Genomic DNA, 24,564 nt, shown 5'->3' with positions numbered 1-24,564 from the left:
TTTCTCAGTTTGACCGAACAAGAATTGTAGCCCTACATCAAGAAGCTTTGTCGAACCACTAGATGGGGCGCATAGTGGTACATTTCCTGGAAACTGGCAACGTTGCACGGAGACCTGTGCCTGGACGACCCAGAGTAACATCTGCAAGGAAAGACCATTATATAGCAAATTTACTCGAAGGAATCGAACGGCATATGTCATAGCCCTTCGACGTAATTTTGTGAGGACCTATAGAAGGGCAGTCACAACCAATATCATAAGGGGACGGTTGCATTCCTCGAATTTAAGGGCAAGAAGACCTTTAAGATTACCTCGGCTATAACCTGGACATAGAGTTACACAACGGCAATGGGCAAAACACCACCAAGACTGGCTTTTACCGCAATGTAAAGTAAATGTGAAGTACTTTCTTCGGACGAGTCACGATTCGGTTTACAAAGTGATAGTCGACGAGAAAGAGTTGGGAGAGATTCAGGCAGACTAGAGCGATTCAATTTCACCCGGGAAGTTGTGCCCTATCAAGGCGGATAAATAATGTGCTGGGGGGTATAATGTTCCGTCGCCGTAACCCTTTCATTATCGTTGAACGAACAAAGACTAGTGCCATCTACGTAGAAAACATCATTGAACCAATAATTGTTTCTCTGCACAACGAATTCGGGGATAATTTCATTCATCAGGATCAAAATTCCCCACCACACCGCACAAGTAGGATTTGAAACATTCTTCAAGAGAACAATATCCAGAGAATGAACTGGCCAGCAAACTCTTTAGATATAAATCCAATTGAGTGCATATGGGATTACTCAGGGAGAGCGATATCCAATCGCCAAAACCCATCTTCAACTATTCAGGAATTGAGTTTAGCCCTTCAGGAAGAATGGAACGATATGCCTGAAAATTTCATTGATGACTTGTTTCATATAATGCCTAGGCGTAATGTGCATGTTATTGAAACAAGAGGTTTAATACGGACTATCGAATTTGGATTCAGTTGTGAAATAACCAAAAGGACAAAAATAAATAGGTGATTTTCCTATTTTTTGTCATCTTGCTTGAACCAAAGATTTTCTATCAAATATGTTGCAGTTGAAATAGAGGACAATAATCATCTCATTCTTCAGAAACTTAGGGGGGCAAAGACTTTTGGCGATGTGTGTATTTGGTGCCAATTTGTGCCATATATTATGAATGTTGTATACCCTCTCAGTTTTCGAGTTTTTCCCGTGAGTCGCCAACTTGACGTTGTGACCTGTGACTCCTATATGAACATTTTATTCTTGTGATGAATTTTGCTCATTTTGTGCCGTATGGTATGGATTTTATGTCCCTATAATTTTTGAGATATTTGGAGTTATTCCAGTGAGATGGATAAATATAGCAGAATTCATTGACAGGCATTATTTGTATAGGAATGTTATAATGTAATGTAATTCTATTGATAATAACAATATGTATAAATAAATTATGTTTATTCGTGAATAATATCATTAAAGCTTCTAATTTTTCAAGAAAAAAATCGAAAAATCACGTTGCTTAGTACTATTTCAAAAAGAAGCATAGGTGCAGGTGGCAATAATAATCCGAGTGAAGACAAGGATTGTTGCACCTGCAGGAATGCCTTTTTGAAAAATTATTACTTTGCTTTGTGTTTTTTTCGATTTTTTTCAAAGGAAGAATTGAATGCTCGAATGGTATTCGACAAGACTATTTCATTCAAAGATATTGTAATCTTAGATGTCAACAGCTGTCAACGTCTAGTTTTGCCGCGGGTAAACTCGAAAAACAGCTGACAGTGCTGCCAGTGATTTTGGAGATTAATACTCGAGAGAAAGTATTAATAATTCTCAATCACAGATTTTTATAGATTTGATGAATTTACCAACCTTGGCATAATGTATGAGTTGTTGCATTTACAGGCATTCGATAGAAGTAAAACCCAATTCCAATGATTCGACGTTTCAAGACTTATTCATCTTCAGGTATATCTCTGAAGTTAGAAAGATCAATTTGACATATCTATCCCCTGTCATAGTGTCTAGAATGGGAATAATCTCGGGAATAATACGACGACAATGCATTATGCCTCCTCAAAAGATTTATCCTCCTTGGTATGAAACGACTCCTCTGGTAAAAGGAAGTATTTCGAGTTGCCCTGGCCCTTTCTAAACTTTGCTTGGCCGACTATCACTAACTACCAATTCTAGTTTCGTCCGACAAAAAGAACATTTCGCTACTGTTCCAACATTCAGTCTCTGTGTTCCTTGCCTACTGTAGACGGGCGGCTATGTATCTTGGAAGTAACCTGGGTGGTCTTCTTGGTCTCCTGGATCGCAAATTGGCTCTAGCAAGTTTCCGCCATATTGTGGCATGGGATATTAAGACACAAACGTTCTTCTTGAGTGAGTTCGGACAGCTGAGTCCGTTATAATTCAATTTCGTACATATCCTGCTAGATACCGATCTTCTCCTGTATTAGTTACCATATGACGCCCAGGTGCACTATTCATCCAAAGTCACTTGAACTAGTCCATAAAAACGCATGGCCATAGATGCCCCTTTGAAGTGGAGATCCGCTAAATACCGGGGTTTATTTGAGAGTATTGTTAGGCAATAAATTAACTAGCCCCCAAAAGAATTTCTGGAAACTTGGACAACCCTTGTATAAACGAAATATTCAGCTCACACCAAATGACTTTGGATATACTTTAACTGAAGTGCGGGGAATTCTTTGTCTATCCGCACTGACAAGCTATAGCTAGGCATTATGGCAAAGAAAAACTCAAGAATAACCCAAACACGCTGAAGCGATATGACCAACATTGGTATATAAAATTGAAAGAAATTGTTTTTGTACACATTTATGTATATATTGCATATGTGTAAGAAATAAAACAAAAACCAATCTATGATAAATATTCGTTTCAATATTTACGAGGGGGGTCTAAACATTTTGGCGATATGTGTATATTCCGTCTTTGCTTATCTCTTGCTGTTATCAAGTTGTTTTGTTCCTCAGTATTCATTTGTGTATTGATGTAGATGTGTTGGTTTTCTTCACAACCTAGGTTTTTCTTCAAATTTTGCTCCGTTGTTAGTGAGGTTTCCGTTCTATAGCCTCAGTTGGACTTCATTTCTTTTAATGTTTAGTATCTCATCAGGTACAAGTTTATTTCTCAATATGACCCTGTATTTGTGGTCTACTCGTTGCTAATGAAGTTAAAGAATTATCATGTGGTATAATAAATGATTTTTGAATCGGCGGACAGACGAATCCTTCCATTCGAAATTTGAATGCTATACATTCGAAATATAAACTGTGACAATTTCAGTTTTTTCGTCGAATGATTGCAAAGGTTTATCATTGAAAATAATAAACCAAAAGAAGAAAACAAATCTGCAGTATTGGTGATAACTTGAAAATAGCTGAATTTTTCATATTCGATATAAGTATCCTTGTGTAATGAACAACTCGAAATAATTAATGTATAAAATGTTTTTAATAATGTTCTGAGGCAGTCCAAAGACAGGCAATTTCCATCGTATTCGTAATTTCCATACGTAAATTACATTTCCTATATATATTTATTTAGAATACACTCAACTAAACATTATTTCAGTTAGCAAAACAAAACAACTTCAAAAAAGGCTTTATTGATATCAATAGATTAATAGAATTAACTGATGAAGAATTTGGAGTTAGCCAAATCGATGGACCAAACTAATTTGAAATATTTCAAATTTATATATCATATTACAGACAGTCTTATTCCATAGAAATGCGTTCCCTTGAAACTACAGGGTGAAGTACGGTAATCTCGCTCACCAGATTAGATTAGATGGATCTTCATTTGCAATAAAAATTACAAATGGTGTCGACAATGATAAATAAAAAATATCACAGTGGTAACAAGGTAACAATATACAAACAAACACAATAAACCAAAGAAAACAATCATCAGTTATCACATTTTCTTCTTTAACAAGAACTCTCCTATGGAATATATAGTTTCATCCAAAATCAACCTTTTGATTTCCCTCTTGAAGTTCATCAGGGGCCTGCCATGAAACTCAGAAGGAAGTTTATTATATAGTTTGGGCCCCCAAAGTCAATTCCCTGCTGTGTTCGATTCAGACGATACATTGGAATCTGCAAGGTGTCTTTATTTCTTGTTTGATATTCATGATTTACAGAATTGGTCGGAAAATCCTTTCAGTTCTGACGCACATAACACAGTGAGATGTATATGAAAAGTGATGGCACTGAAAGTATTTCATGATCTCTGAATGCCTTTCGGCAGTACTCATTGTAACTCAAGTTGAACATAACTCTGATTTGAAGAAATAGAACTCAGTCCAAAGTTCGGTTTCAATTTTTTGCGACGCGACGTTACAAAATACATAAAAGTATTAAGTGTGAAGAACTGATATCTGACAATATCATATCAGTTTGATTTATTTTGTCAAAATATGAATTTTAATTTTATGTATGTATGTCTGTTTTGTTTTTATATCAGTTTTCGATTCTCCTCAAATATTATATTCAATAATTTAAATCTCATGGGGTTAAATTGGTTAGCAAATTTATAATATTGTTTAGTGATATAACCATAGTATTCTCAATAGCAATTTCTAGATCTAGTTTCTAGATCAAAATATAACTAATTAAACGAAAATTATTTCAATTCGTTTAATTATACAGATTGATAATGTTTTATATTTGGATGGACTATGAACACACGTTTCAATAATGTAACATCAGTTTTCAGGAGCTGCCCTACGGGCCAGTTCGTAATTAAATATAGTTCGGTATTTACAGCGAGCAATGTGGTTGGAATGATACGGAGAAATTCTGCACGGTTTTGGCACAGACAGAGCCTTCCTCGTCTCGCGTTGTATATTATTGTTTAGGTAACCTCATTCTGATGAGGCGGATATTTATTATCGCGGGAAATTGAGTCATTTATGCCTACTAGATATTACCTGAAAAAAAAACAGATAAACTGTTTGCCGGCGACATTCGAGGTTTATTTATGGCGTTCCAAGGTTTGAATAGAACCATTTGATAATCCGGCAATTTTAATAGTGAAATCTTGAACAGTTCATCTATTGGTTGAGAATTGAATTCTGTCATCAAATAGGGATTTATAGTCTTATTTCGAAGTTTAATTACACTAATGAACTATTAAAATTAGTTCAAAAATAATTTTAGTGCTTGCTAAATTTTCTTAGCTCACTTTTTCAATAGTTGTCATGGAAAAACATAGCATTTCCACCTTTAATTATATAATATAACAATTTTTTCGATACACAGTAGCTTCTACAGATATTTTACATTTTTGAATAACTAACATTATCACGTGAACTTATTCCTTATATTGATGAATATAGGATAAGTTAGGTAGGTACAAGGTATTGACAATGGATTTTGGGAATTCCCGTAATAAATATTTACAGTAAGATATTCGAAAGCGACGAGTTGTTAATGTACACTTGATCGTTCAACAATATTCCAACTTTATTGTAGCGGTTTATATCTAACGCTTCCAGGAAAATTGAATCATAATTTTTATTCTCAATATGTAGAATTTCGATATTTTGATTAAACGTATGTCCTAATTCTAACAAGTGATTGGAATATGTTAAACTGTTCTTATTGTTAAGGAATATTTTCAGATGTTCATTAGTTCTACTTCCAAAAGATCTGCCTGTTTATCCTATAAATACTTTTTGGCAATCATTACAGGTTAACTGCTGATTTGTATTGTTATTTTTGATAAATTCACCGAGATTTGAATTTATTCTAAATGAAGTTCTTGAATTAAATTAATTTTAAGATATGTGGCAATTGGTTAATTACTCTATGGATCTTACCATTATATGTTGATAATTTTTGTTGAAAGGGATGATTTGATTTGTTATGTATGATGACATCAGTATTGGTTGGTTTGTGATAAATTTAAAATTCATGAAAATGAATCTTGTGATTGTGAAATCAAGAATATTAATTTTTTCCTTAGTTTCTACTTCCACTGTGAACGTAATTGAAGAATGCAGGTTGTTCCTGAAGTGAAGAAATGTATTCAACTGTCAAAATATCTAAACCAATAAAAGAAATATTCAGCTATTGAGTTCCGTTGAATTTGTATTTCTAGATTATTCATACAAATCTCAGCTACTAAAGGGCTAATAGGGTTTCACATAAACAAACCTTCTTCAGATTTGTAGATAATATATATGTTTATTCATTCGAAAAATTAACAAAAAATTCTTGTTATTAAATTGAAAATAATTTTGGTTATACAAATTTTGAGGTTTTCTAAAATATCTCTTTTTATTATTATATTGCATTTGTTAGTATTCAATAAATCATTTACTAGCTCCATAGTCTTATTAGGTGCAATACTGGGAAAAAAATTTTGTACATCGAATGAAATTAATTTGGCATTATCTGGTAATATTTTTTATGTTGTGGATTAGTGCATTGAAATTTGAATTGAATATTCCGCTTAAAATTCAATGGAATTTTGGATAATTTTTATTAATTCTTCGGATAGTTTTGCTGAAGGAGCAGTTAGAAAGTTGTTTCATTTCTAACTGCTCCTTCAGCAAAACAATTCAGTCAACAACGACAATCATGTCGTCGTAGAATGGCTTTTTGTCAGTGGTTCCTCAATGAATTCAGTAATAACTTCATGAACGTTTTTTTTTTCTGACGTAGCCCAGTTTATTCTTTCTGGGTATGTCAACTCACAAAACATGAGTATGTGAAGAAGTGAAAAACCAGAAAAAATTTTTATTGAGACACTCATTCATTCATAACGTTGGGGTTTGAGACGCTATGAATCGGATGTGGATGATTGGCCCAATTTTCTTCAATGGAACATTAACGACAGACCGCTATAAGGAAGAAGTTCTTGTAGCATTTATTGATGAATTGAATTTTGTGGAATTGACTGAAAGCTTCTTTCAACAAGATGGTACAGAAGCAAACATGGCGACAGAAATTTTAGCCTTTTTGTGGAATGATTTTCGGGATCGTCCTATCAGTCTGAACACTGAGCATAAATTTCCTCTTGATTTTTTTTTGTGTCCTCATTTGAAAAAAAGTATTTTTCAAGTACCTACCAATACCTGATTTAGTCCAACTGAAAGACCGAATTGTCGAAAAGGTCGAAGAACTTAAAAATTCACTCCATACATTGGATGGATAATTTCTTTAATGGGGTCACAAAAAGATATGAAACATGTTTAGAGCAGAGAGGTGGTCATTTCCAACAGCTCCTAAATTGAAATTATGTGTTCATATGGTTATTAGAATTAAATGAAATTATCATGTTTTCTCCTTTATTTTTCGCATAAATTCTCAGCTCGTTCCAATCCAAATGAAAATATTGAGCTGATTTTTTTAAATTCCTATGTAGAAAGTTGTCAGAATCCTCATATCATATCGATTCATGCACATTTGCCAGTAAAATTTTGAAGTTGCTGGAAACTATTTATCGAATTGAGGGGTAATTAGCTCAATGAAGTCGAAAACTGAACTGGAGGTTTTGTCACTAACATTTATTTACATACTCGTATTTCGAATCTGAGAACTATATGGTACAAGCTAAGATGCATATAAACCCTGCTGTATCTATTTATACCTGTAAAACTTTCAGGCAAAACGGGAGATTTTTCAGATTTATGCCTACTTGATATTGAGAGATTATGACAGCGTTTACATTTGATATTTCTCGTGATTTTTGACTCTCGTGACCTTTGAGTAGGTATCTCGGAGTAATAATATGTTTATGACTCTATGGTAGGTATAGAATAAAAATATTTTATATTCTATGCTCGTCACACTCTCTACCAAACCAATAGCCGTCTTTCATTGTATTCCATTCATTTCATTAAAAATTCGTTATGAACTGTATTGTAATTTCTTGTGAAAATTTGCATTGTTTTGAATTATTATTTCATTCTTGAACGCCGCCAGACAGATAGTGAGAATTCAAACAATTCTGAAGAGCGCCACCTTACTGAACTCTGGTAGGTTTTCACCAAACCAACAGGTGGATTATCTCAAAAAGTCTAAAAGAAAATCGGATTCTATGCATCTCAATACAAGCTAGGCGCTACTTGAACAGACGTTATATTTTATATTCTATGGTTACATTTCCAGTAAGTAGCAACATGAATTCCATGAATTCTTCAAATCAAAATATTACGGATTGGGCCATTACCATAAAAATAACCATCGAGAAGAAAGTTCGACTCCCGTGCTAAAATTCGTTGATACTGTTTCTAGATACTAGCGTCAGCGCTAAACCACTATAGCACCGGTCAAAATCTACTGTTCAGCGGCTATAGGCAGCGGACCATTTGAGTTCTTTCCGTTGTTTGTTGAGATTGTAAACCTCAGTAAATTTTGATTCGTCGTACATTGAATTAGAAAGTATGACGACGAAAAATCTACAGAGGGTCTCAATCTTATATTTGATTAGTTATTTTTTTGTTGTTGTTGAAGGCAAATAAATCCCTAAATCTCAGTCGACAATCGAAAAATATTCCAAGGTTCCTACAGCAGGAGGATGGAACCTTCTCAACACCTATCATAACCTCAACCTCCGCATTAAACGTTCTCGGAAAGAAGGGTATATAGAAACATTTTTTGACATTTATTCTCAGATTGTTCCTTCTGCAATACTGCACAATGCTTGACAAGCAATCAACACAACATTCATAGATGTATTGAAGCAATAGTCCAGTCCTCGTAGAACTTCATCGATGAATCTCTGGAAGGTCTGGGCAGCCTTCTTGAGTCCAAAAGTCATGAACGGAAACCCGAATACCCTAAATTGAGTCGTGATAGCTGTCTTAGTTATGGCTACTCCGTCTAAGGTAATCTGATTGTACGCTCACACTAGATCGAGGGTCGAGAATATTTTCTTTCCTCGAAGGATGTGAGCATAGTCATGTATGTGCCTCACAGGGTACTACTGGTCGGGTATAGTTCAGGCGTTCAATACTCGATAATCTCCACACGGTCTCCATTCTTCTGAACCCTTCTTTGATGCGAAGTGTAGCGGGGACGATCATGGACTGTTGATCGGACAGGCGATTCCCAGTCAAACCATGTCTTCGAACTCCTTCTAGGTTGCGTTGAAATTCTCCGGAGCCAAGCGTCGTGTTCTCGATGCAACTAGTGGTGCAGCTTCTGTCTATCCGGGATCGGTCTGCGTAGGCGACCAGCTCCACTCTCAGTGTTGCAATCTCCTGGTGAAGTCCTAGGATGAGCTGTGCTAACTTAGCCTGATTATTGCCTCTATGCTGATCGTCTCATTTATCTTTTGGTCGGAAAGTTTCCTTGATGTGGTTTGCGTGGACTGCTTAGTCTTGGAGGCTTCTTTTCTTACGATGGCTAACGACACCTGGACATATTTGAGCAAACGGTTCATTCATAGAGATTTAATCAGGCTCTCCGGGACGGTTGGATCAACAAGACACTGTGAATGGCGAAGAAATTGTGATGGCTCACGGTGTCCCATTTCATCACGCACCAGGAAGCATCGAGTCTTCTCTTCTTGAGTTGTAGGCAGGCAATAAATGACAGTTATCTATTTATTTTCAACCCGCTAAGAGAGTAGATAATCTTTTTCTTTATCGTGATTTTGAGGGCGTTGGTGATTCTCGGGTTCACCCCAAGTGATTTTCAGCCAGTCTCGGGAACAAATATGGAAATCTTCGATCGTCTCGTTGTCGGAGGTATTTACCGCTGTTCGTTGCAAGACTGCAAGTGTGACACGTATGTTGTGTGACTGATATTTTATTCCCTAGGCCTCTACTATCATATAATTTCAATAATTCTCTGTTGTTGTTCATTTGGGAGAATTTCCTCCCTTTTGCGTGACACTATTTTTCTCTTAAGTATTTGATTCTTTGAAAGAGGTATTTCCTCTTGTCTGTCTCTCATGTTGAAATTTGTATTATCTTTCTTAAATCTCTTTTCTCGTGCGCTTTTAGCGTCCCTATTGTCTTCTTCATTTGTTTGTTCACTATTTCCCCAATAGTTTCGATTTTCAATTCTTCTCTGATTTGTTGGTTGCTAATATACCATGGGGCACCAACCGTTGTTTTGATTACTGTTTTGAGTAGAGTTTGCAACTGATCTTTCTTATGGTCTTTCGTATTATACTACGTTACTCCTACATACACAATGAAGGAATTATTCCGAATTCTTCCGTTTCTTTTGAAATTCAATTTTCGGACTATTTTTACATGTTGACAAAATTTTTAAGTTAGCGTCATAAAGACCACCCCAAACATCTGTCCAATATCTCCCTGAGTTGAATTTCTGATGTTAGATATATTGCATGTTAATTCCATTTTAAATTTTGATCCATAATTTTTTCCAGTTACTTGATTTCACTAGTTCTTTTTAGTTTTATACAGTTACATCTTTCTTTATTACTGCAAGTTGGAACATGGATAATAAGATATTCCGTTTTAGGTTGATTGTCAGAAATTGTCATGAACTTTGGTTTTTCAAAACTCAAGTCTAACCTTGTCATTCCTCGATATACAGCTTTCAAAACCATTTCTGCCAGATAATACACTTCTTCCCATTAAGTAGCTGGAAATAGAAGAAAAAAAAAGACAGAAGAAACAATAATTTACCTACTGAATCTTCCTATCATATATCTTGGTGACCACTTTACACAGATGAATTTATTTTCTTTGCAAGTCCAATCTTCGTTTCCTTCAGTAATTCGAAAATGTCGAAAGTCATGGTATATCTCAAATTTGACAATTGTGTATCATGTGTCTCTCTGTAGCATGATTATGCCTTTCTTCTTAATATTAATTTTAATTTTATTGTTGAGTAGATTGAATACCTTCTTACAAAACGCCCTCCCGGCCGACCACCAAAGAGATGGTATGAGAGTTGGACGTCAACATCGCAAGAGGCCGGATGAACAGAAGATGACAAGACATGGTCTTAAAAATAAGGAAAAAGAAGAAGAAGAATACCTTCTCCTGTGCTTTCTCTTCAATATTCTCATTTAAATTATGAATGCAGATATTATTCATTTTACCTCATAATAAATGATCGATTCGATTTTCCAACTGATGAATTAATGTTTCTTGTTGTTTATGGTTCATGTTTTCATGAAAGTATATAAGTAATTATCACAAAGTATGAGATCTTTTTCTAGGGCATGGTTGCACATCATTGAAAAAAGGGAAATCTAATCTAATAATAATCATTTTCATAATACAGCATTGTCACCTTGAACCTTCTTGAGAAATTTTTGGTAGGTTATCTTCTGAACTTTGTCGTAATACATGAATCCTCATGATCTCTTGCGCTAGACAAATGGTGCATTGTTTGTTCAGGATTCTGATTCATTACATCATATCGCGTATAATCCTGTAATCCGAATGGGGACGAATTGATGCCATTTGTCTATACTTATGTAGATATATGCGATGAAATCTTGAAAACAGACAAACTTAGGTCTGAAAGTTGTTTTGAGCATCGTAGTAGGTATCAACTTTCAACTCCATAAAACGAATAGTTTCCGAAACTTATTACAAATACATGAATAGCCTGGAAAATCTCGATGAAGATTACGATCACATCCACCGTGTATCATATGACGGTTGTGTGTAAACATTTTTATCATGTTTTATCTGGGAGAAGCGAGATTCTCCGGGTTATATTTTTATCGCTCTGGGCAAACAAATGACTCGAACGTGTTCTGGAGAGAAATATGCAGTAGTGCTTTGTAAGAACGACATGATCCTAAGAAGAGAATTCTTCGGGCAATCTGAATGAATGAGATTCGGATTTGGTTCGTTAGAGTAACAAATTTCGAATCATTGCTTTGTTCGTGCTGGTTTCCTCTGTTTGTATTCCTTGAAGTTTGATAGGTAGGAAAAGGCAAGGGAATATTAGCAGTGGCCTTGGAGGGAAAATATATAGGGTATTTCATGAATGATACAGTTCAAGTTCAATAATCTCAATCAGTGTAGAAAATTGTCGTTGAAAGTCTATTCATTCATGAGATACAAAGTATTCAACATATACATAACTCCCAAACGTTTATACATACAGATTTTCATGAATATTTCAATTTTTCTATCAACAATTACCAATTTTCGATGCCAGCTAATGTACAACATCGCCTGTCCTGAGAATTTATATTTTCAATGTCACATCTCGTAAAGCACCCTGTACCTCAATCATTCCAAAAACAAATATACGATGATAAACTAAATAAAATACTATGAGTAACAATCCTATTGGCAATAGTGTTGCACTTTGTATTCACATTTCATCACATTAAATATCGAAAATAATGGCAAATACGAACCTATTAATTTCTAAATATTGCTGCAATCCATCTTTCTCAACATTTAAATTTTAAATTTCCCTGTGAAACGGCATGAAGAATATGCAGCATAGTCTTTACTACTTGTCTTTTTGAGATTTCATCATTTTATTGTTGTGTTGAAAAATGACTCGCATCCACTTGAGGTGCGGCTGTTTTGAGTGACATTGAAATTGTGAATTCCTTCCAAAAAATGAATATTTTATTTCAAATTCTCTATAACTGTTGTGAAATGAATCGAGAACTGAATTTGTTTTCATTTTCATTATTACTATCTATCCTTTCAATTTGTTACACCTCCTCAAGTCAAAAAACTCAATATCTTTGAAAAGAATTACAGACTTAATTTTTGGTGGGACACTAAATATAAATATTTGCTACAAGGAAGAAACACACACTCAACTTTAATCATAATAATCTATTGGCAATCAATTTCGGCTACATTGTCATCATCGGGCCAGCTGAAATACAAACAAACACACAAATAAACAAAACATTTTTTTATGATGAAAAGATGGTTAGTTAATTCAATAACATTTTTTTGGCGTTTACATGGCCACAATTCTTTGAAAAATTAACTTTCACCGCAAACTATGAGATGCCATCAATTCTAAACATTCCCAGAAATCAATACAGATAAAAAACCACTTCGATTTTAAGTGATCAAAAATTTGAGATACAATATTTTTAATAAAAATTTAATATTAATGAACAAGTCGGGGGAAATAACCAGAATGAACGATAGACACATGAGAAGCTAACATGGTTGTCACAAAAGTCGAACTGGGCAGGACCACAGAGCAATGAGATAACATTAACCTAATCACTTCAATATAATTGAAAGATTTTTTCAATTATTATAAGGATGAACAAATGTCTTTAAGTTAACTCAGATATATCATTTAAAAGGAAATTATGGTTTTAGTTTTGAAAATAATATATTTTCATTTATTGCGATATTTATATCACATTCTGTATCCATCGTAATTCAGTTACGTATGGACATTTAATTAGAAATTAATTATCGATTCCGACATATAGAGGAGTGTTGATGTTTTTCAAATGGGTCATCATATATGAATAGATTGCAATTCTTCAATGAACATAATGAATGAATTAAATCTTCAAATAAATGAAAAATATTTTTATATAGACTATCCCATTAAAATAATGGATTAAAAAACTCAATGTCTTTGATTACAAACTTCATTTTTTCGATGGGATTTTTCATATATGAATATCTTTCATTTATTTTGATATCTAATTCATTTTGTGTCCATTATATAATTGAAATCATAATCAAGACCTATGCAGCGGGCCCCATTCAAAAAACACCAACTCTCCTCTATATCTCTAAAACGGTTTTTAAATTCTTTGATATATTATGCGTAAAATTTGAACCATAATAAATACTCAAACAACATAAATGAATTAAATCTCAAAATTGATGAAAAATATTCATATATAATGTGTTCAAAACAATCAAAGCAAAATTTATCTCTGAAACGGATAACATTTTTTTTAAATCGAATAGACGCTTCGCTGTAGGTGACTTCTATAGATACAGGAAATCTGTACTGACTCTCCAATTTGGTGTCTTGTGGAGTAGTAGTGCCTCTCATAATTTCTGGAGTTTCTGATTCGATGTATCAGACAGTCAGAAATATAGAGTTGTCGTATATTTGCTCTATTGGATGTATTATACAATTTTTGGGAACTCTCGTATATTTGCTCTATTGGACGTTTTATACAATTTTTCGGAACTGTTTGTTTTTCGTACTTTCAAGATTACTTTTCATATATATTTTTGCATTATTTCCAATCCATCCAGAGCATTACCAAATAAAATCCTCCATATGACAATGGAATATTTCTGTAGCGATTCAATCATTAACCAAAGCATCATAGATTTCAAGCCCACAACATGCCCTAGTAGCATCACGAAAATTATAAAAGATATGAAGCCACACAGCCATACATCCTTTATCCACGTTCATTGATTTAACAATGAAATTCATGAAGTATATTCCATTGCATCCTGAGTTGATAGATTTTCATCGAGTTTACACTGTTCAATATAATTCCTGAATTTATTCATAAACCCTTTAAAAGCTATTTGAAAATCATTAGTCTCGACCAGTACATCTAACCACTTTTCATTTTCCTGTCTCCTATTCAAAGAATCATAAAACAACATTTAGTGATCTAATAAATAATCAAGTCGCATTATGATCAGTGATCAAGTTCTAAACACTCAAGACTTGATTTGAACCTTTTTTTGCATGGCAGATTTGTACCCAAGGAAAGTATGGTATAAAATGCTTGTAGAACATTCAGACTGTCTAGTTTCTTTATTGGTATATGAGACAAAGGCTTAGATAACATTGATAAGACATAGAATTGTTATTATCATCTGCTAAATTTGTGTTCATATCACCTATAATAAATTTTACATCACATTTAACAAGTTTAAAAATATAGTTATTCAATTCAGTTACAAAGTTACTCACGATTGATGATGGTGGTCTATAAGTCGCCGATATACCGAATGTTTGATTGTTTATTGCGAAGTTTATTCGAAGTAGATTTATTTCACCTATTTTCATTATTTTGAGCTTTATTCTTAGTTTATCCTTTACATACGAAATCAATCCATCGTTCGGATTAAACATTGAGTAATTATATAGAATATCAAAACCATTAATTCCAAAACATTCCAAATCATGGACCCTCCAACATTCTGACAGTACAATCACATCTTAGTTTTGATACTTCATCGATTGCAAACACAGCAAAAGTTCATCAAAATTCTTTTTAATAGTTCTATTATATATTAAAATGAACTACATCCAACTTTGTCTGACCTCTCTCTCTCAGCCTATACAGAATAACAATATACATCGGTCTTCCTCTCATTTATTTCGTGATCAGTACTATTCAACAATTGAAGACGAGTGTTGAAAATCAAAAGTTTATTTTTATAATTAAATGAATCAACAAAAAAAAACAAGTAAAATCTACTTGCACCCAATATCGCTTATTTTATAAAAAAATATATCATGCTAAAGTTAAACAGGATAATATGCAAATAGAAAACCGATTTAACATTAGTTTTTCATACAAAATGCAGGTAAGTGAAAATTAATATCTGAAATAATGACGGACAAGAAGAAGTCCAGAGGGTTTAGGTCTGGAGATCGGGTAAGACACTCCATAGGATCTATTCTTCCAATCCATCGACCAGAGTATTGCTAATTGAGGAATTGGCGAAATGCAATTGTTGTTCAAGCAGTTGAGGATCGTTTTCTGATTTTTTTGTTATTAACGGATCAATCGCATTTTCCAGCATTTCGAGATAAATTACGCTTTTAAACTACCAGGAATGAACATATATTCAGATTGTACATCTGAAATGGTGAACGAATATCGAAAAAAATACGGATCTATTTTGAATGAACCGAATTCAGTGAGAAATTTGGTGTGGTATCTTGTCGATTTATTTTGATTATAATTATCGTCATCCTCTTTTTATCCCATCTGATGATATACCGACTCATTCTCAATATAGTAACACTTTCGCTGGCCTTATTCCAGTTTCAATTGGAAACGAATCTCACTTCCGAATTGAGTAGATGCAAAGTTGATGCAAATCTCATCGATAAAATATCAGATACAGAGCAATTTAATGCTGAAGATTTGGGAACAAGGCATTCTATTTCGATTCCATGAATACTGTTCAGAACTTAATCAGTAGGAGGGATTTCCATTAATATTGAATTGAATAGCTTAACCAACAGCTTCACGAATGTTCCCAGACCCAGATCCATTTCCAAAAATTTAGTTAGTGGAGATAAACTATTGAATTATTGTGTCATTATATAGGAATCCTGATAATTAACTTATTTCCTAATGTTTGATTCTTATGATTTCATAAACTTAAAACAACAGAGTAAAGAAAATTTTGTAATATACAGGAAAATGCATTTGTGAAGATATTGAACGTTCTTCCAGCAAAACCACATGGTCCAGTGGAGCCTAGACCAATATCTTACTGCACTGATGGGTTATATTTAGTATTTAACCCTTATTGGCACAGAGATCAGCGAAGATATTCTGCACGGGTGGCACGACAAATAAAAGTTCATAATTACTTATGTTTTTGTATTTATTTAGGAAGAAATATGAATATATAATGAAAAATCAATGTAAATTTTTTTCCAAAAAAATCGTGGGACCCTATAGGAGGTGGTACATATAGTGTACCACTATGCCTGAAAGATAGAAATGAAAGTTACTTGTCGAATTATTTACGATGAGTAATTTTACCTTTGAGTGGAAATCCTGGAAGTATGTTTTCGTTTTGGACGAACACAAAGGAAATTTACAAATTGTACAGGTCCATTCAGTTCTCACTTGATTAATGTTTGTGCTGCATACTGCGCATCTTCTTCTGGTGCCTCTTCCAGGTTGATGTGCTGAACTGTCAAGTCTGACTTCTATGGATACTTGCGTTTTATGCTTCTTAATTTCTAATGGACTGTTGTCTCGTTTTCTTTTTAATGAGACAAGTCATCACTGATGTCATCTTCGACGTCTTGAACCAAATTTTCGATACAAATTTCATTCCGCAAGGGATGTTCTGACTCGTCAGCTTCGTCCTCGTTAACAATAGATTCTGCATCAGATGGAATATTTTCTATTTCCTCCATAAGCTCAGCATGGGTTAGTCCTTTCAATGTGAATGGCAAATATTCCATTGTATCTGGAATAATAGTTCATGACCAACCTTTATATACGTACGGCGCAGTGATACATATAAAGTACCACTACATTCTAGACAAAATATTGAGAAAATTTAAATATACTTACTTGATGAAAACTATTCTTGAAGCTTATAGGATAAACACACTCAACAAATAAATTCAAATGAAAAAAAGACGGTACTTATTCACAAAAAAATTGGTTTGCATATAAACGTGTACTATCCTGCAAATGCGTCGCAGAAACTAATGTTTGATAAAAGGGATGTTTACGTTTGCTCACAAGATATGCGTATTATGCATATATGCACGCGATGCATTAGGAGGTACACTTTTAAAGTTGCCGTATCAAATTTGCGATAAAATGAGTGGTATGTTATATGGACCACTGTGCTGCGCTTGTTCGGGAAAAGGTGGTACAATTTTTGTACCACTGTTCCAGTAAGGGTTAAGGAATGCCATAACTTATCAGTATATTAGATACTGCTTAGTATTTCTATCTTTCTTTTTCATCACTGTGTCACAGAATTTCATACGCTTCATTTTATTCATATGAAAACCTTACCAAATCGGTAACAATTCCTTTTCAAAACAGTTCTATCGCTCATATTGACTTGTTCAACAATTTGTTTACTCGAACAAGGCTCACTGGTTTTAACAGCAGCACACAAATCTAATTCTTCGTTCAGACGATTTTCATTGACGGTTTTTGGTGGTTTATCGATCTTGCAACGAATGCATCCACATATCCCAATTTTTTTCAAAAATTATATCAGAAATACCAATACTAGGAGGTAGCGACCTATCTTTGAAGCCAACAATGAGGGAATTGATTTACCACCGAAGTACTATTTTATAATTTGAATTATTTTTCACACAAAACATTTCGATTTACGAAGAATCTAGTTCGCAGATGTTTTGATTGTTGCACTGGACCATAAGTGTTCTCTGGAATATTCTTTCTTTCCAAATGTATTCTACAAACCTGTATATTAGCCGAGTGTGAAGGAGAAGATAGCCCAATGAGCTAGAACGTCTGAGAATAGGTAGACAAATTCTTATGCAATGACCAATCGATTTGTGTAAAGAATGCAAATAAAATATCCTATACCACTATTCTATTATAGTTATTCTATTATCATAGTAATTTTTTGTTTTAGTACCTCGCAAGTTATCGACTTGTAACGGAACTATAAATCAACTTGACATAATTGTTTTCAGAAAGACATTGGTTTTCTCATTGTTTGGTACTCAAACAAGTTACTCCTGTTGAATATATTCGTGTGCTTCTGTAAAATCATAAAAATTAAATTTTGATAATTTTAATTTCACTTTTGATAATTATTCAGTAAATTTATGAATGTTGTTCCGCATGAATTCAATACAATACCAGATTTATTCATGTAGTCAACAGTTTGTTCAGTTTAATTAATCTATCAGCAAAATTTACGCTGATAATTTACTTCCTTATTGCTGCCAAAGAATTTAGCTTTCCAAAATCTTTATTTACTTTTAGTGACTAATTATATGACGCCGCAAAGATTTATTAAGTCTGTGATTCTATGTAAATACCTTCTCTCTATCATTCTCAAATTATTTTGTGATGTTATTCTCACTGCATCAAGAACGCACAACTCAAGAAACGCTTCAAATGATTCTAACAACAATAACGTAGGATTACATTGTTTCTTCTTTATACAGGGTGTCCCGTAAAGACCACGTCAAACCGAGGGAGAATGTAGATCAAAGGATAACCCACCTACTATGACAAAATTCCCATTATAAAAGTCTTACCGTTTTCGAGATATTTTTTTTTCTTTGGAAATAATGAATTTTTGCCCCTTTCAATAGTTTTGTCCTTACGGTTGGTACAATTTTACATCTTTTTGGTTAATTTTTTCAGTAAAATATTGCTGAAGAATTATTTTAACGTTTACATTAAAAACATCCCCCGAACATTTTAAAGGGGGGCTATGAGAAATATGAGGAAGACTCGTCGCTCCTAATGATCTTATTACAAAATCTGAATCTGCATGAAGTTTTCGCAAAATTTGCCGGCAAAATTGAATTTCGTTGAGGTGAATAATTATGCGAGTAATATTTTCGCACGTAAAAAATTGCCATTATTCACTAAGTAATGCAATATCGAAGATTTCTTAACAGAATTGACAAACTTGATTTTGTCAGAAACGTACCCATTTGGATAGAAACAGCCATATCTTATTTCTTTGCATAACAAATGACTTGTGTGATACCTCTTTGAAATCACTATAAAACAGACAATTTATTGGTGTAATTAACAGCAGTCGCTCGATACATGTTTTTTCCACTACGATGGGCTAAACTTCATGAACAAAATAATCCACTACCAAAATTTCCAATAAAAATATTTCTCATAGCCCCCCTTTAAAATGTTCGGAGGATGTTTTTGATATAAACGTTGAAATAATTCTTCAGCAATATTTTACTGAAAAAATTAACCAAAAAGATGTAAAATTGCACCAACCTTAAGGACAAAACTATTGAAAGGGGCAAAAATTCATAATTCTCAAAAAAAAAAAACATTTCGAAAACGGTAAGACTTTTATAATGGGAATTTTGTCATAGTAGGTGGGTTATCCTTTGATCTACATTCTCCCTCGGTTTGACGTGGTCTTTACGGGACACCCTGTATACGCAAAATTTCTGACCTCTGAAATTCAGTTTTGCATTTTCCCAAACATAGGTATCAGCCGTGCTAGAATTTTTTGTCTCTTCTCAAATTGTCAGCCTTAGTAGATTCAGCGGTAAACTTCAGACTCGCAACAAAAAGTAATGCATTTACTGGTAATGAAACAATGTATTTTTTCCTACAACTGCTATGAGAAGTAGCGTATTCTTTATAGCTTACTCAATTTCAAAACTATGTATTGCTCATACTGTGGGAAATATTATTTTTCACGGCACTTTGCCCACACCTCGGTTGGTAGACCAATGAGATCTTTTAAGTATGGAAAACTATGGAAACGCAATAAATTAGCACAACGAAGGCAATTTTGATTTGAATCGACTACATTACTTGAAATATTGAAATTTGTGCAGTTGTAGGAAAAGTATAGTGTGCAACATGTTGAGTTTGCGTGTGTTTGCGGCACTCGCCTTTCAGGCTCGTGCCTCACTCGCGAGAAAAGTTGGACTTTCACCACTTGTTGCACTATATACTATTTATTCCCAGATGAAGCAGTGGAGCATATTTTTCGAATGATCAATTCCTCTTCCCATGGTCATAGGTGCCACCCCTCGCGGACCTTATAAATATAAAAATGTATCGTGAATTATCAAAAAAAATGGGTGGGCACTCAGAAGGGTGAAAGATTGGATATGATTCAGAATGGTTGAATGGATTGGCATTAATGCATATACACAGGACCATTTGCAGCAGTCTGAATGTTGAAAATATTGTCCAAAGATATGCTAGTCAAGAAAATAGTAGACTAGAATTTGTTATTAAGTTGTCATATGTTTTCATTTAATAGGTGTGGTAAAAAGTAATACATTGATTTTCCAATAGATGGCTTTAGTAATCTGTATCTCGCGTTGTACAAGTTCGATCGGGTTCCACTATATGGCGTTAAAAAAATGAGATTTCGCATAACAAAAAAATTCTGAAAGTTTTGTAGTAAGTTGACATAGTTAAGTTTGAGCGCGCCACAAAGATGGACACTAGCAAAATAAACGCTATATATTTTATAGTTCTTCTTAGATAGAGGCAAAAATACAAGCCAGGCGGCTGATAATGTAAATAGTGTTTATGGACCTGGTACTGTAATAGCCAATCATGTGCAATTTGCGTTTCGTCGATTTCGTTACGGTAGTTTCGATGTCAAAAAAGCACTGGATGGCCAATTGTCGTAAATATCGATAAAATCATAGACCGAATAACTGCAGAATCGCAACAAAATCGCCCTATTTTCGAAACGCTTGGTAAATGATGATGAAAAGTGGATAAATTACGACAACGTCAAGCAAAAACGGTCGTGGTCGAAACGAGGTGAGCCATCAGAAACGACCAGGAAGATTGTGCCGTGTGTTAAGTGAGATTGGCAGGGAATTATCTACGAAGAGCTGTTCCCCTAAGGCGCAACTGTTAACTTGGAACAGTAGTTATCGAACGAAACAGCACATATTTGGTCTGAATTGGATCATTCTAACTATGGTAATTGAAGCCTTGTTCTTCATGCTAAAATAATGGATTTCTTTTCACTACTCCTTATACTTTCATGCGCCTGAGTTTTCTTATGGAATAAATTTACATATATTTAAGAAATGAGTGAAATTTTTTGAACTTGTTTTAGTTCTCCAAAAATTTTGGAAACTGAATATGATATGATTCACAAATACCCATCTTTCTATGAGAAAAACATTTGACCCAGTAGGTACCAACAAAAATTTCCGCTTTTTTGCTGACCTATATGAGCCGTGACTTTCTATGCCCCCCCATCCTCAAACATCGCCTGGATCCGCCCCTGTAAGAGACATCATCGATGAGTTCAAAGGGCAAAAAAACAACTAAACTTTTGAGTTGTTGCCAACTTGAAAGAACTGCTACGAATAAGAGACTATTTATTGCACAACATGTAATAATATTGAAAAGAATTTGCGATGTATGCAGTGTTGACTCCAGGGGGGGAATTGCATATTAGGGGGATAGTCAAATTTTCGTTTCAATTCTAGCAGATAGTCTTTTTCTTTTCACGGTGAAAGCATAGCCTTCCGAGAAAGCCCTTGGATTCAATACTGGATGTCCAAGGGAATTTCTAAGCCGCTTGTTGGAAAATACTCCAGTTCAGCCGTCTTCCTATCAGAAACCACTTGATCGTAAACAGTCCATCCGTGGAAATGTTCATAAACGTCCGTTCCGTAGGGGCATTTGATACATTACGAGTATTATGACCGCGCTCAAACTAGTCTTAACACACACAGGACATTAATCGCTAACGTGAGCACAAAACAGATTATTACAAGGGAGATCTGTCCACCCATTCACGGTCGCGCCGCCACGTTGGAAAATAATTAATTCAACTATGTGTGGCCATCCCGTAAATTATAATTATACAGTATTTACGATATACAACTGCCGGAGTTTTATCTGCGATCTACGATTCCCGTACGTTCGCGTGCAATACGTTTTGTGGCGGGTCAGTACGTTTCGCTTTTTTGGCTGGAAATAGCAGTCGTTCGCGTGGCTGTTATTGAAATATGAACAGGACAGGGTCTGAATAATTTGAGAACAAATGAAGCATGAAAACCTCAAGAGTCGTCTACGAGAATTCTATTGAAACATTTCATTCTTCACTAATGCACACAGCTGTTTTTCTGCTTGAAATCCGGCTTTTTCTACAATCGATTTCCAAATCTTCGAATCATATCTAAATGAAAGAAAGAAAGTTGTCGTTTGGAAAAATAAAATGTTCACCATGAAAGAAATAAATTAAGGAGCGCCACAAGGTTCTATTCTTGGGCCAATAATGTTCATCATATATGTAAATGACTTGCCTTAAAATATCTTTTGTCATTCTACTCATTTGTATGCCGACGATACCAATATTCTTAACTTAACATCATCTCATGAAACATTAGAGAATTCTTCGGCGGCATCCCTGAAGTCAGCAGAGTTCTGGTTCAAAGCCAACGGACTGAAACTGAATATCAGTAAAACGCAGATTTTGAAATTTGAACTCAATAATTCTGCAAATAAAACTTTGATTCTTTTGGGGATTACCTTCGAAAATGATATGAGAGTTGGAATTGTCATATTTCATCTTAAGCGAACAAGCTATCAACAGCTCTATATAGCATGCGACGCATGATGGCAATTAGCTCAATAGACACTTTTAAATCTACTTACTGCGCAAATTTTCACCCTATTGTATCATTTGGAGGCTGTGAGAATTTTAAATGGATTATCAAGAACAACCAGTTGTCGTGAGTATTTTAAAAGGAAGGGAATACTCACCGTGACATCTGTTTACATACTTGCCTGCCTCAAGTACGTCCAATTCAATAAACACCACTTTCTGAGAAACAGTGACTGTCATGGCTACTACACAAGAAGAAGAATCGGCCTTGTTATAGAATACCATCGCCTTAAAACAACCCAATTCTCGGTAAACTATTGGTGCCTAAAGTTTCACAACAAAATTCCTGATACTCTGAAAATATTAACACCAGAAAGATTTACCCGTGAAATGAAGAATTTCCTGGTGAAGAATCCCTTCTACACAATTGATGAGTTCTTTAGTTCCAGTAACTTATTATAGACTTTCAAATTTCTTCTATGAGTGTTTGTGATATTTAATTATATTTTGATATATTTCAGTGTTGTGATCGTACATAATTTTATTTCTGACGTGCCATGTAATTACGTATTTTCTTATTGATGACTCAATAAATATTATTATTATTATGAGTAGGCATTTGTTCTCCTATTTGACAACGCAGACGTCATTTTTTCGAGAAATGTCACTTATAGCGCTTATAAGAGACTATTTTGTAGAAATATCACCGCACTTTGAAAATACGAACAAATTGAAAAACATCAAATGGACTCTCACCGCCTCCGAGGAACTTTCAACTTTCTCGGTAGCTCAGTTGGTTAGCGCGCTGGACTTGTGATTCGGAGGTTGCGGGTTCGAATCCCGTTCGAGAAGTTACTTTCAACAGAATTGAAAAATTGTCTGCAAGCAATGATATTATTTTCTTATAATCAAATCTGTAAACAAAGAAGAAAAGAACCGGAAAGGAGTAATAAATTATATATGACATCATCGAAACAAAAAAAATATATATTTTTCTCACAATCCCTTCAATATTCGAGTGAATGATACTAAATTTTCTGCGAAGAAGGGAGGGTTTCATCAAGCAGGACTGACTTTCCGAGTGATGATTTTTCGAATCCTACTGGTGTACCAGGATCGCTACAGGTCCCTTATATTGGGGAATCATCTACCATTGTGTTATATTTATTTTATTCCATCGAAAAAACATTATGAAAATACGAAGTGAAATGACAATTTCCTGACACTGGGCTAAAAGTTATATTTCTAAGAAACGCACGCAAACAGCCAGAAAAAAATTATTTTTGATAAAATCTAATGATAAAAACAACGATGCAACAAGTTGCATATACAAAATCATACTTTGTAGCAAATCCAACTCCGTCAATTACAGGAAACCACAATTCTGGTATATGGAAATTTGTAATCCATCCATAAAGCCGAGTAAAATCCGGCCGCGTCATATTGCTCACGGAAAATCCCCCGTCTCAGCTGGCACTCTAACATCGCTCCACGTATTCGTCGTGCACTGGAACGTAAAAACAGAGATACCAGATAAACCCTCATATACTTTATCCGGACCATCCTCTAAATCTACCATTCCGG

The 24,564-nt window shown here is 34.4% G+C and overlaps 1 protein-coding gene and 1 non-coding gene across 6 annotated transcripts in view; both read left to right on the top strand.

Annotated features, from left to right (window-relative positions):
- The window catches only part of LOC123681187 (CUGBP Elav-like family member 1), a 518,049-nt gene that overhangs the window by 166,884 nt on the left and 326,601 nt on the right, over positions 1–24,564 (top strand). The window lies entirely within an intron of this gene.
- Positions 23,759–23,832, top strand: Trnat-ugu. The gene has a single exon. It is a non-coding gene; the product is annotated as a tRNA-Thr (tRNA).

The sequence above is a fragment of the Harmonia axyridis genome, chromosome 5, assembly GCF_914767665.1.
Source record: "Harmonia axyridis chromosome 5, icHarAxyr1.1, whole genome shotgun sequence".
Lineage (NCBI taxonomy): Eukaryota > Metazoa > Arthropoda > Insecta > Coleoptera > Coccinellidae > Harmonia > Harmonia axyridis.
Note: the sequence above shows the minus strand (reverse complement) of the source record. Positions and strands in the feature narration are given on the sequence as shown.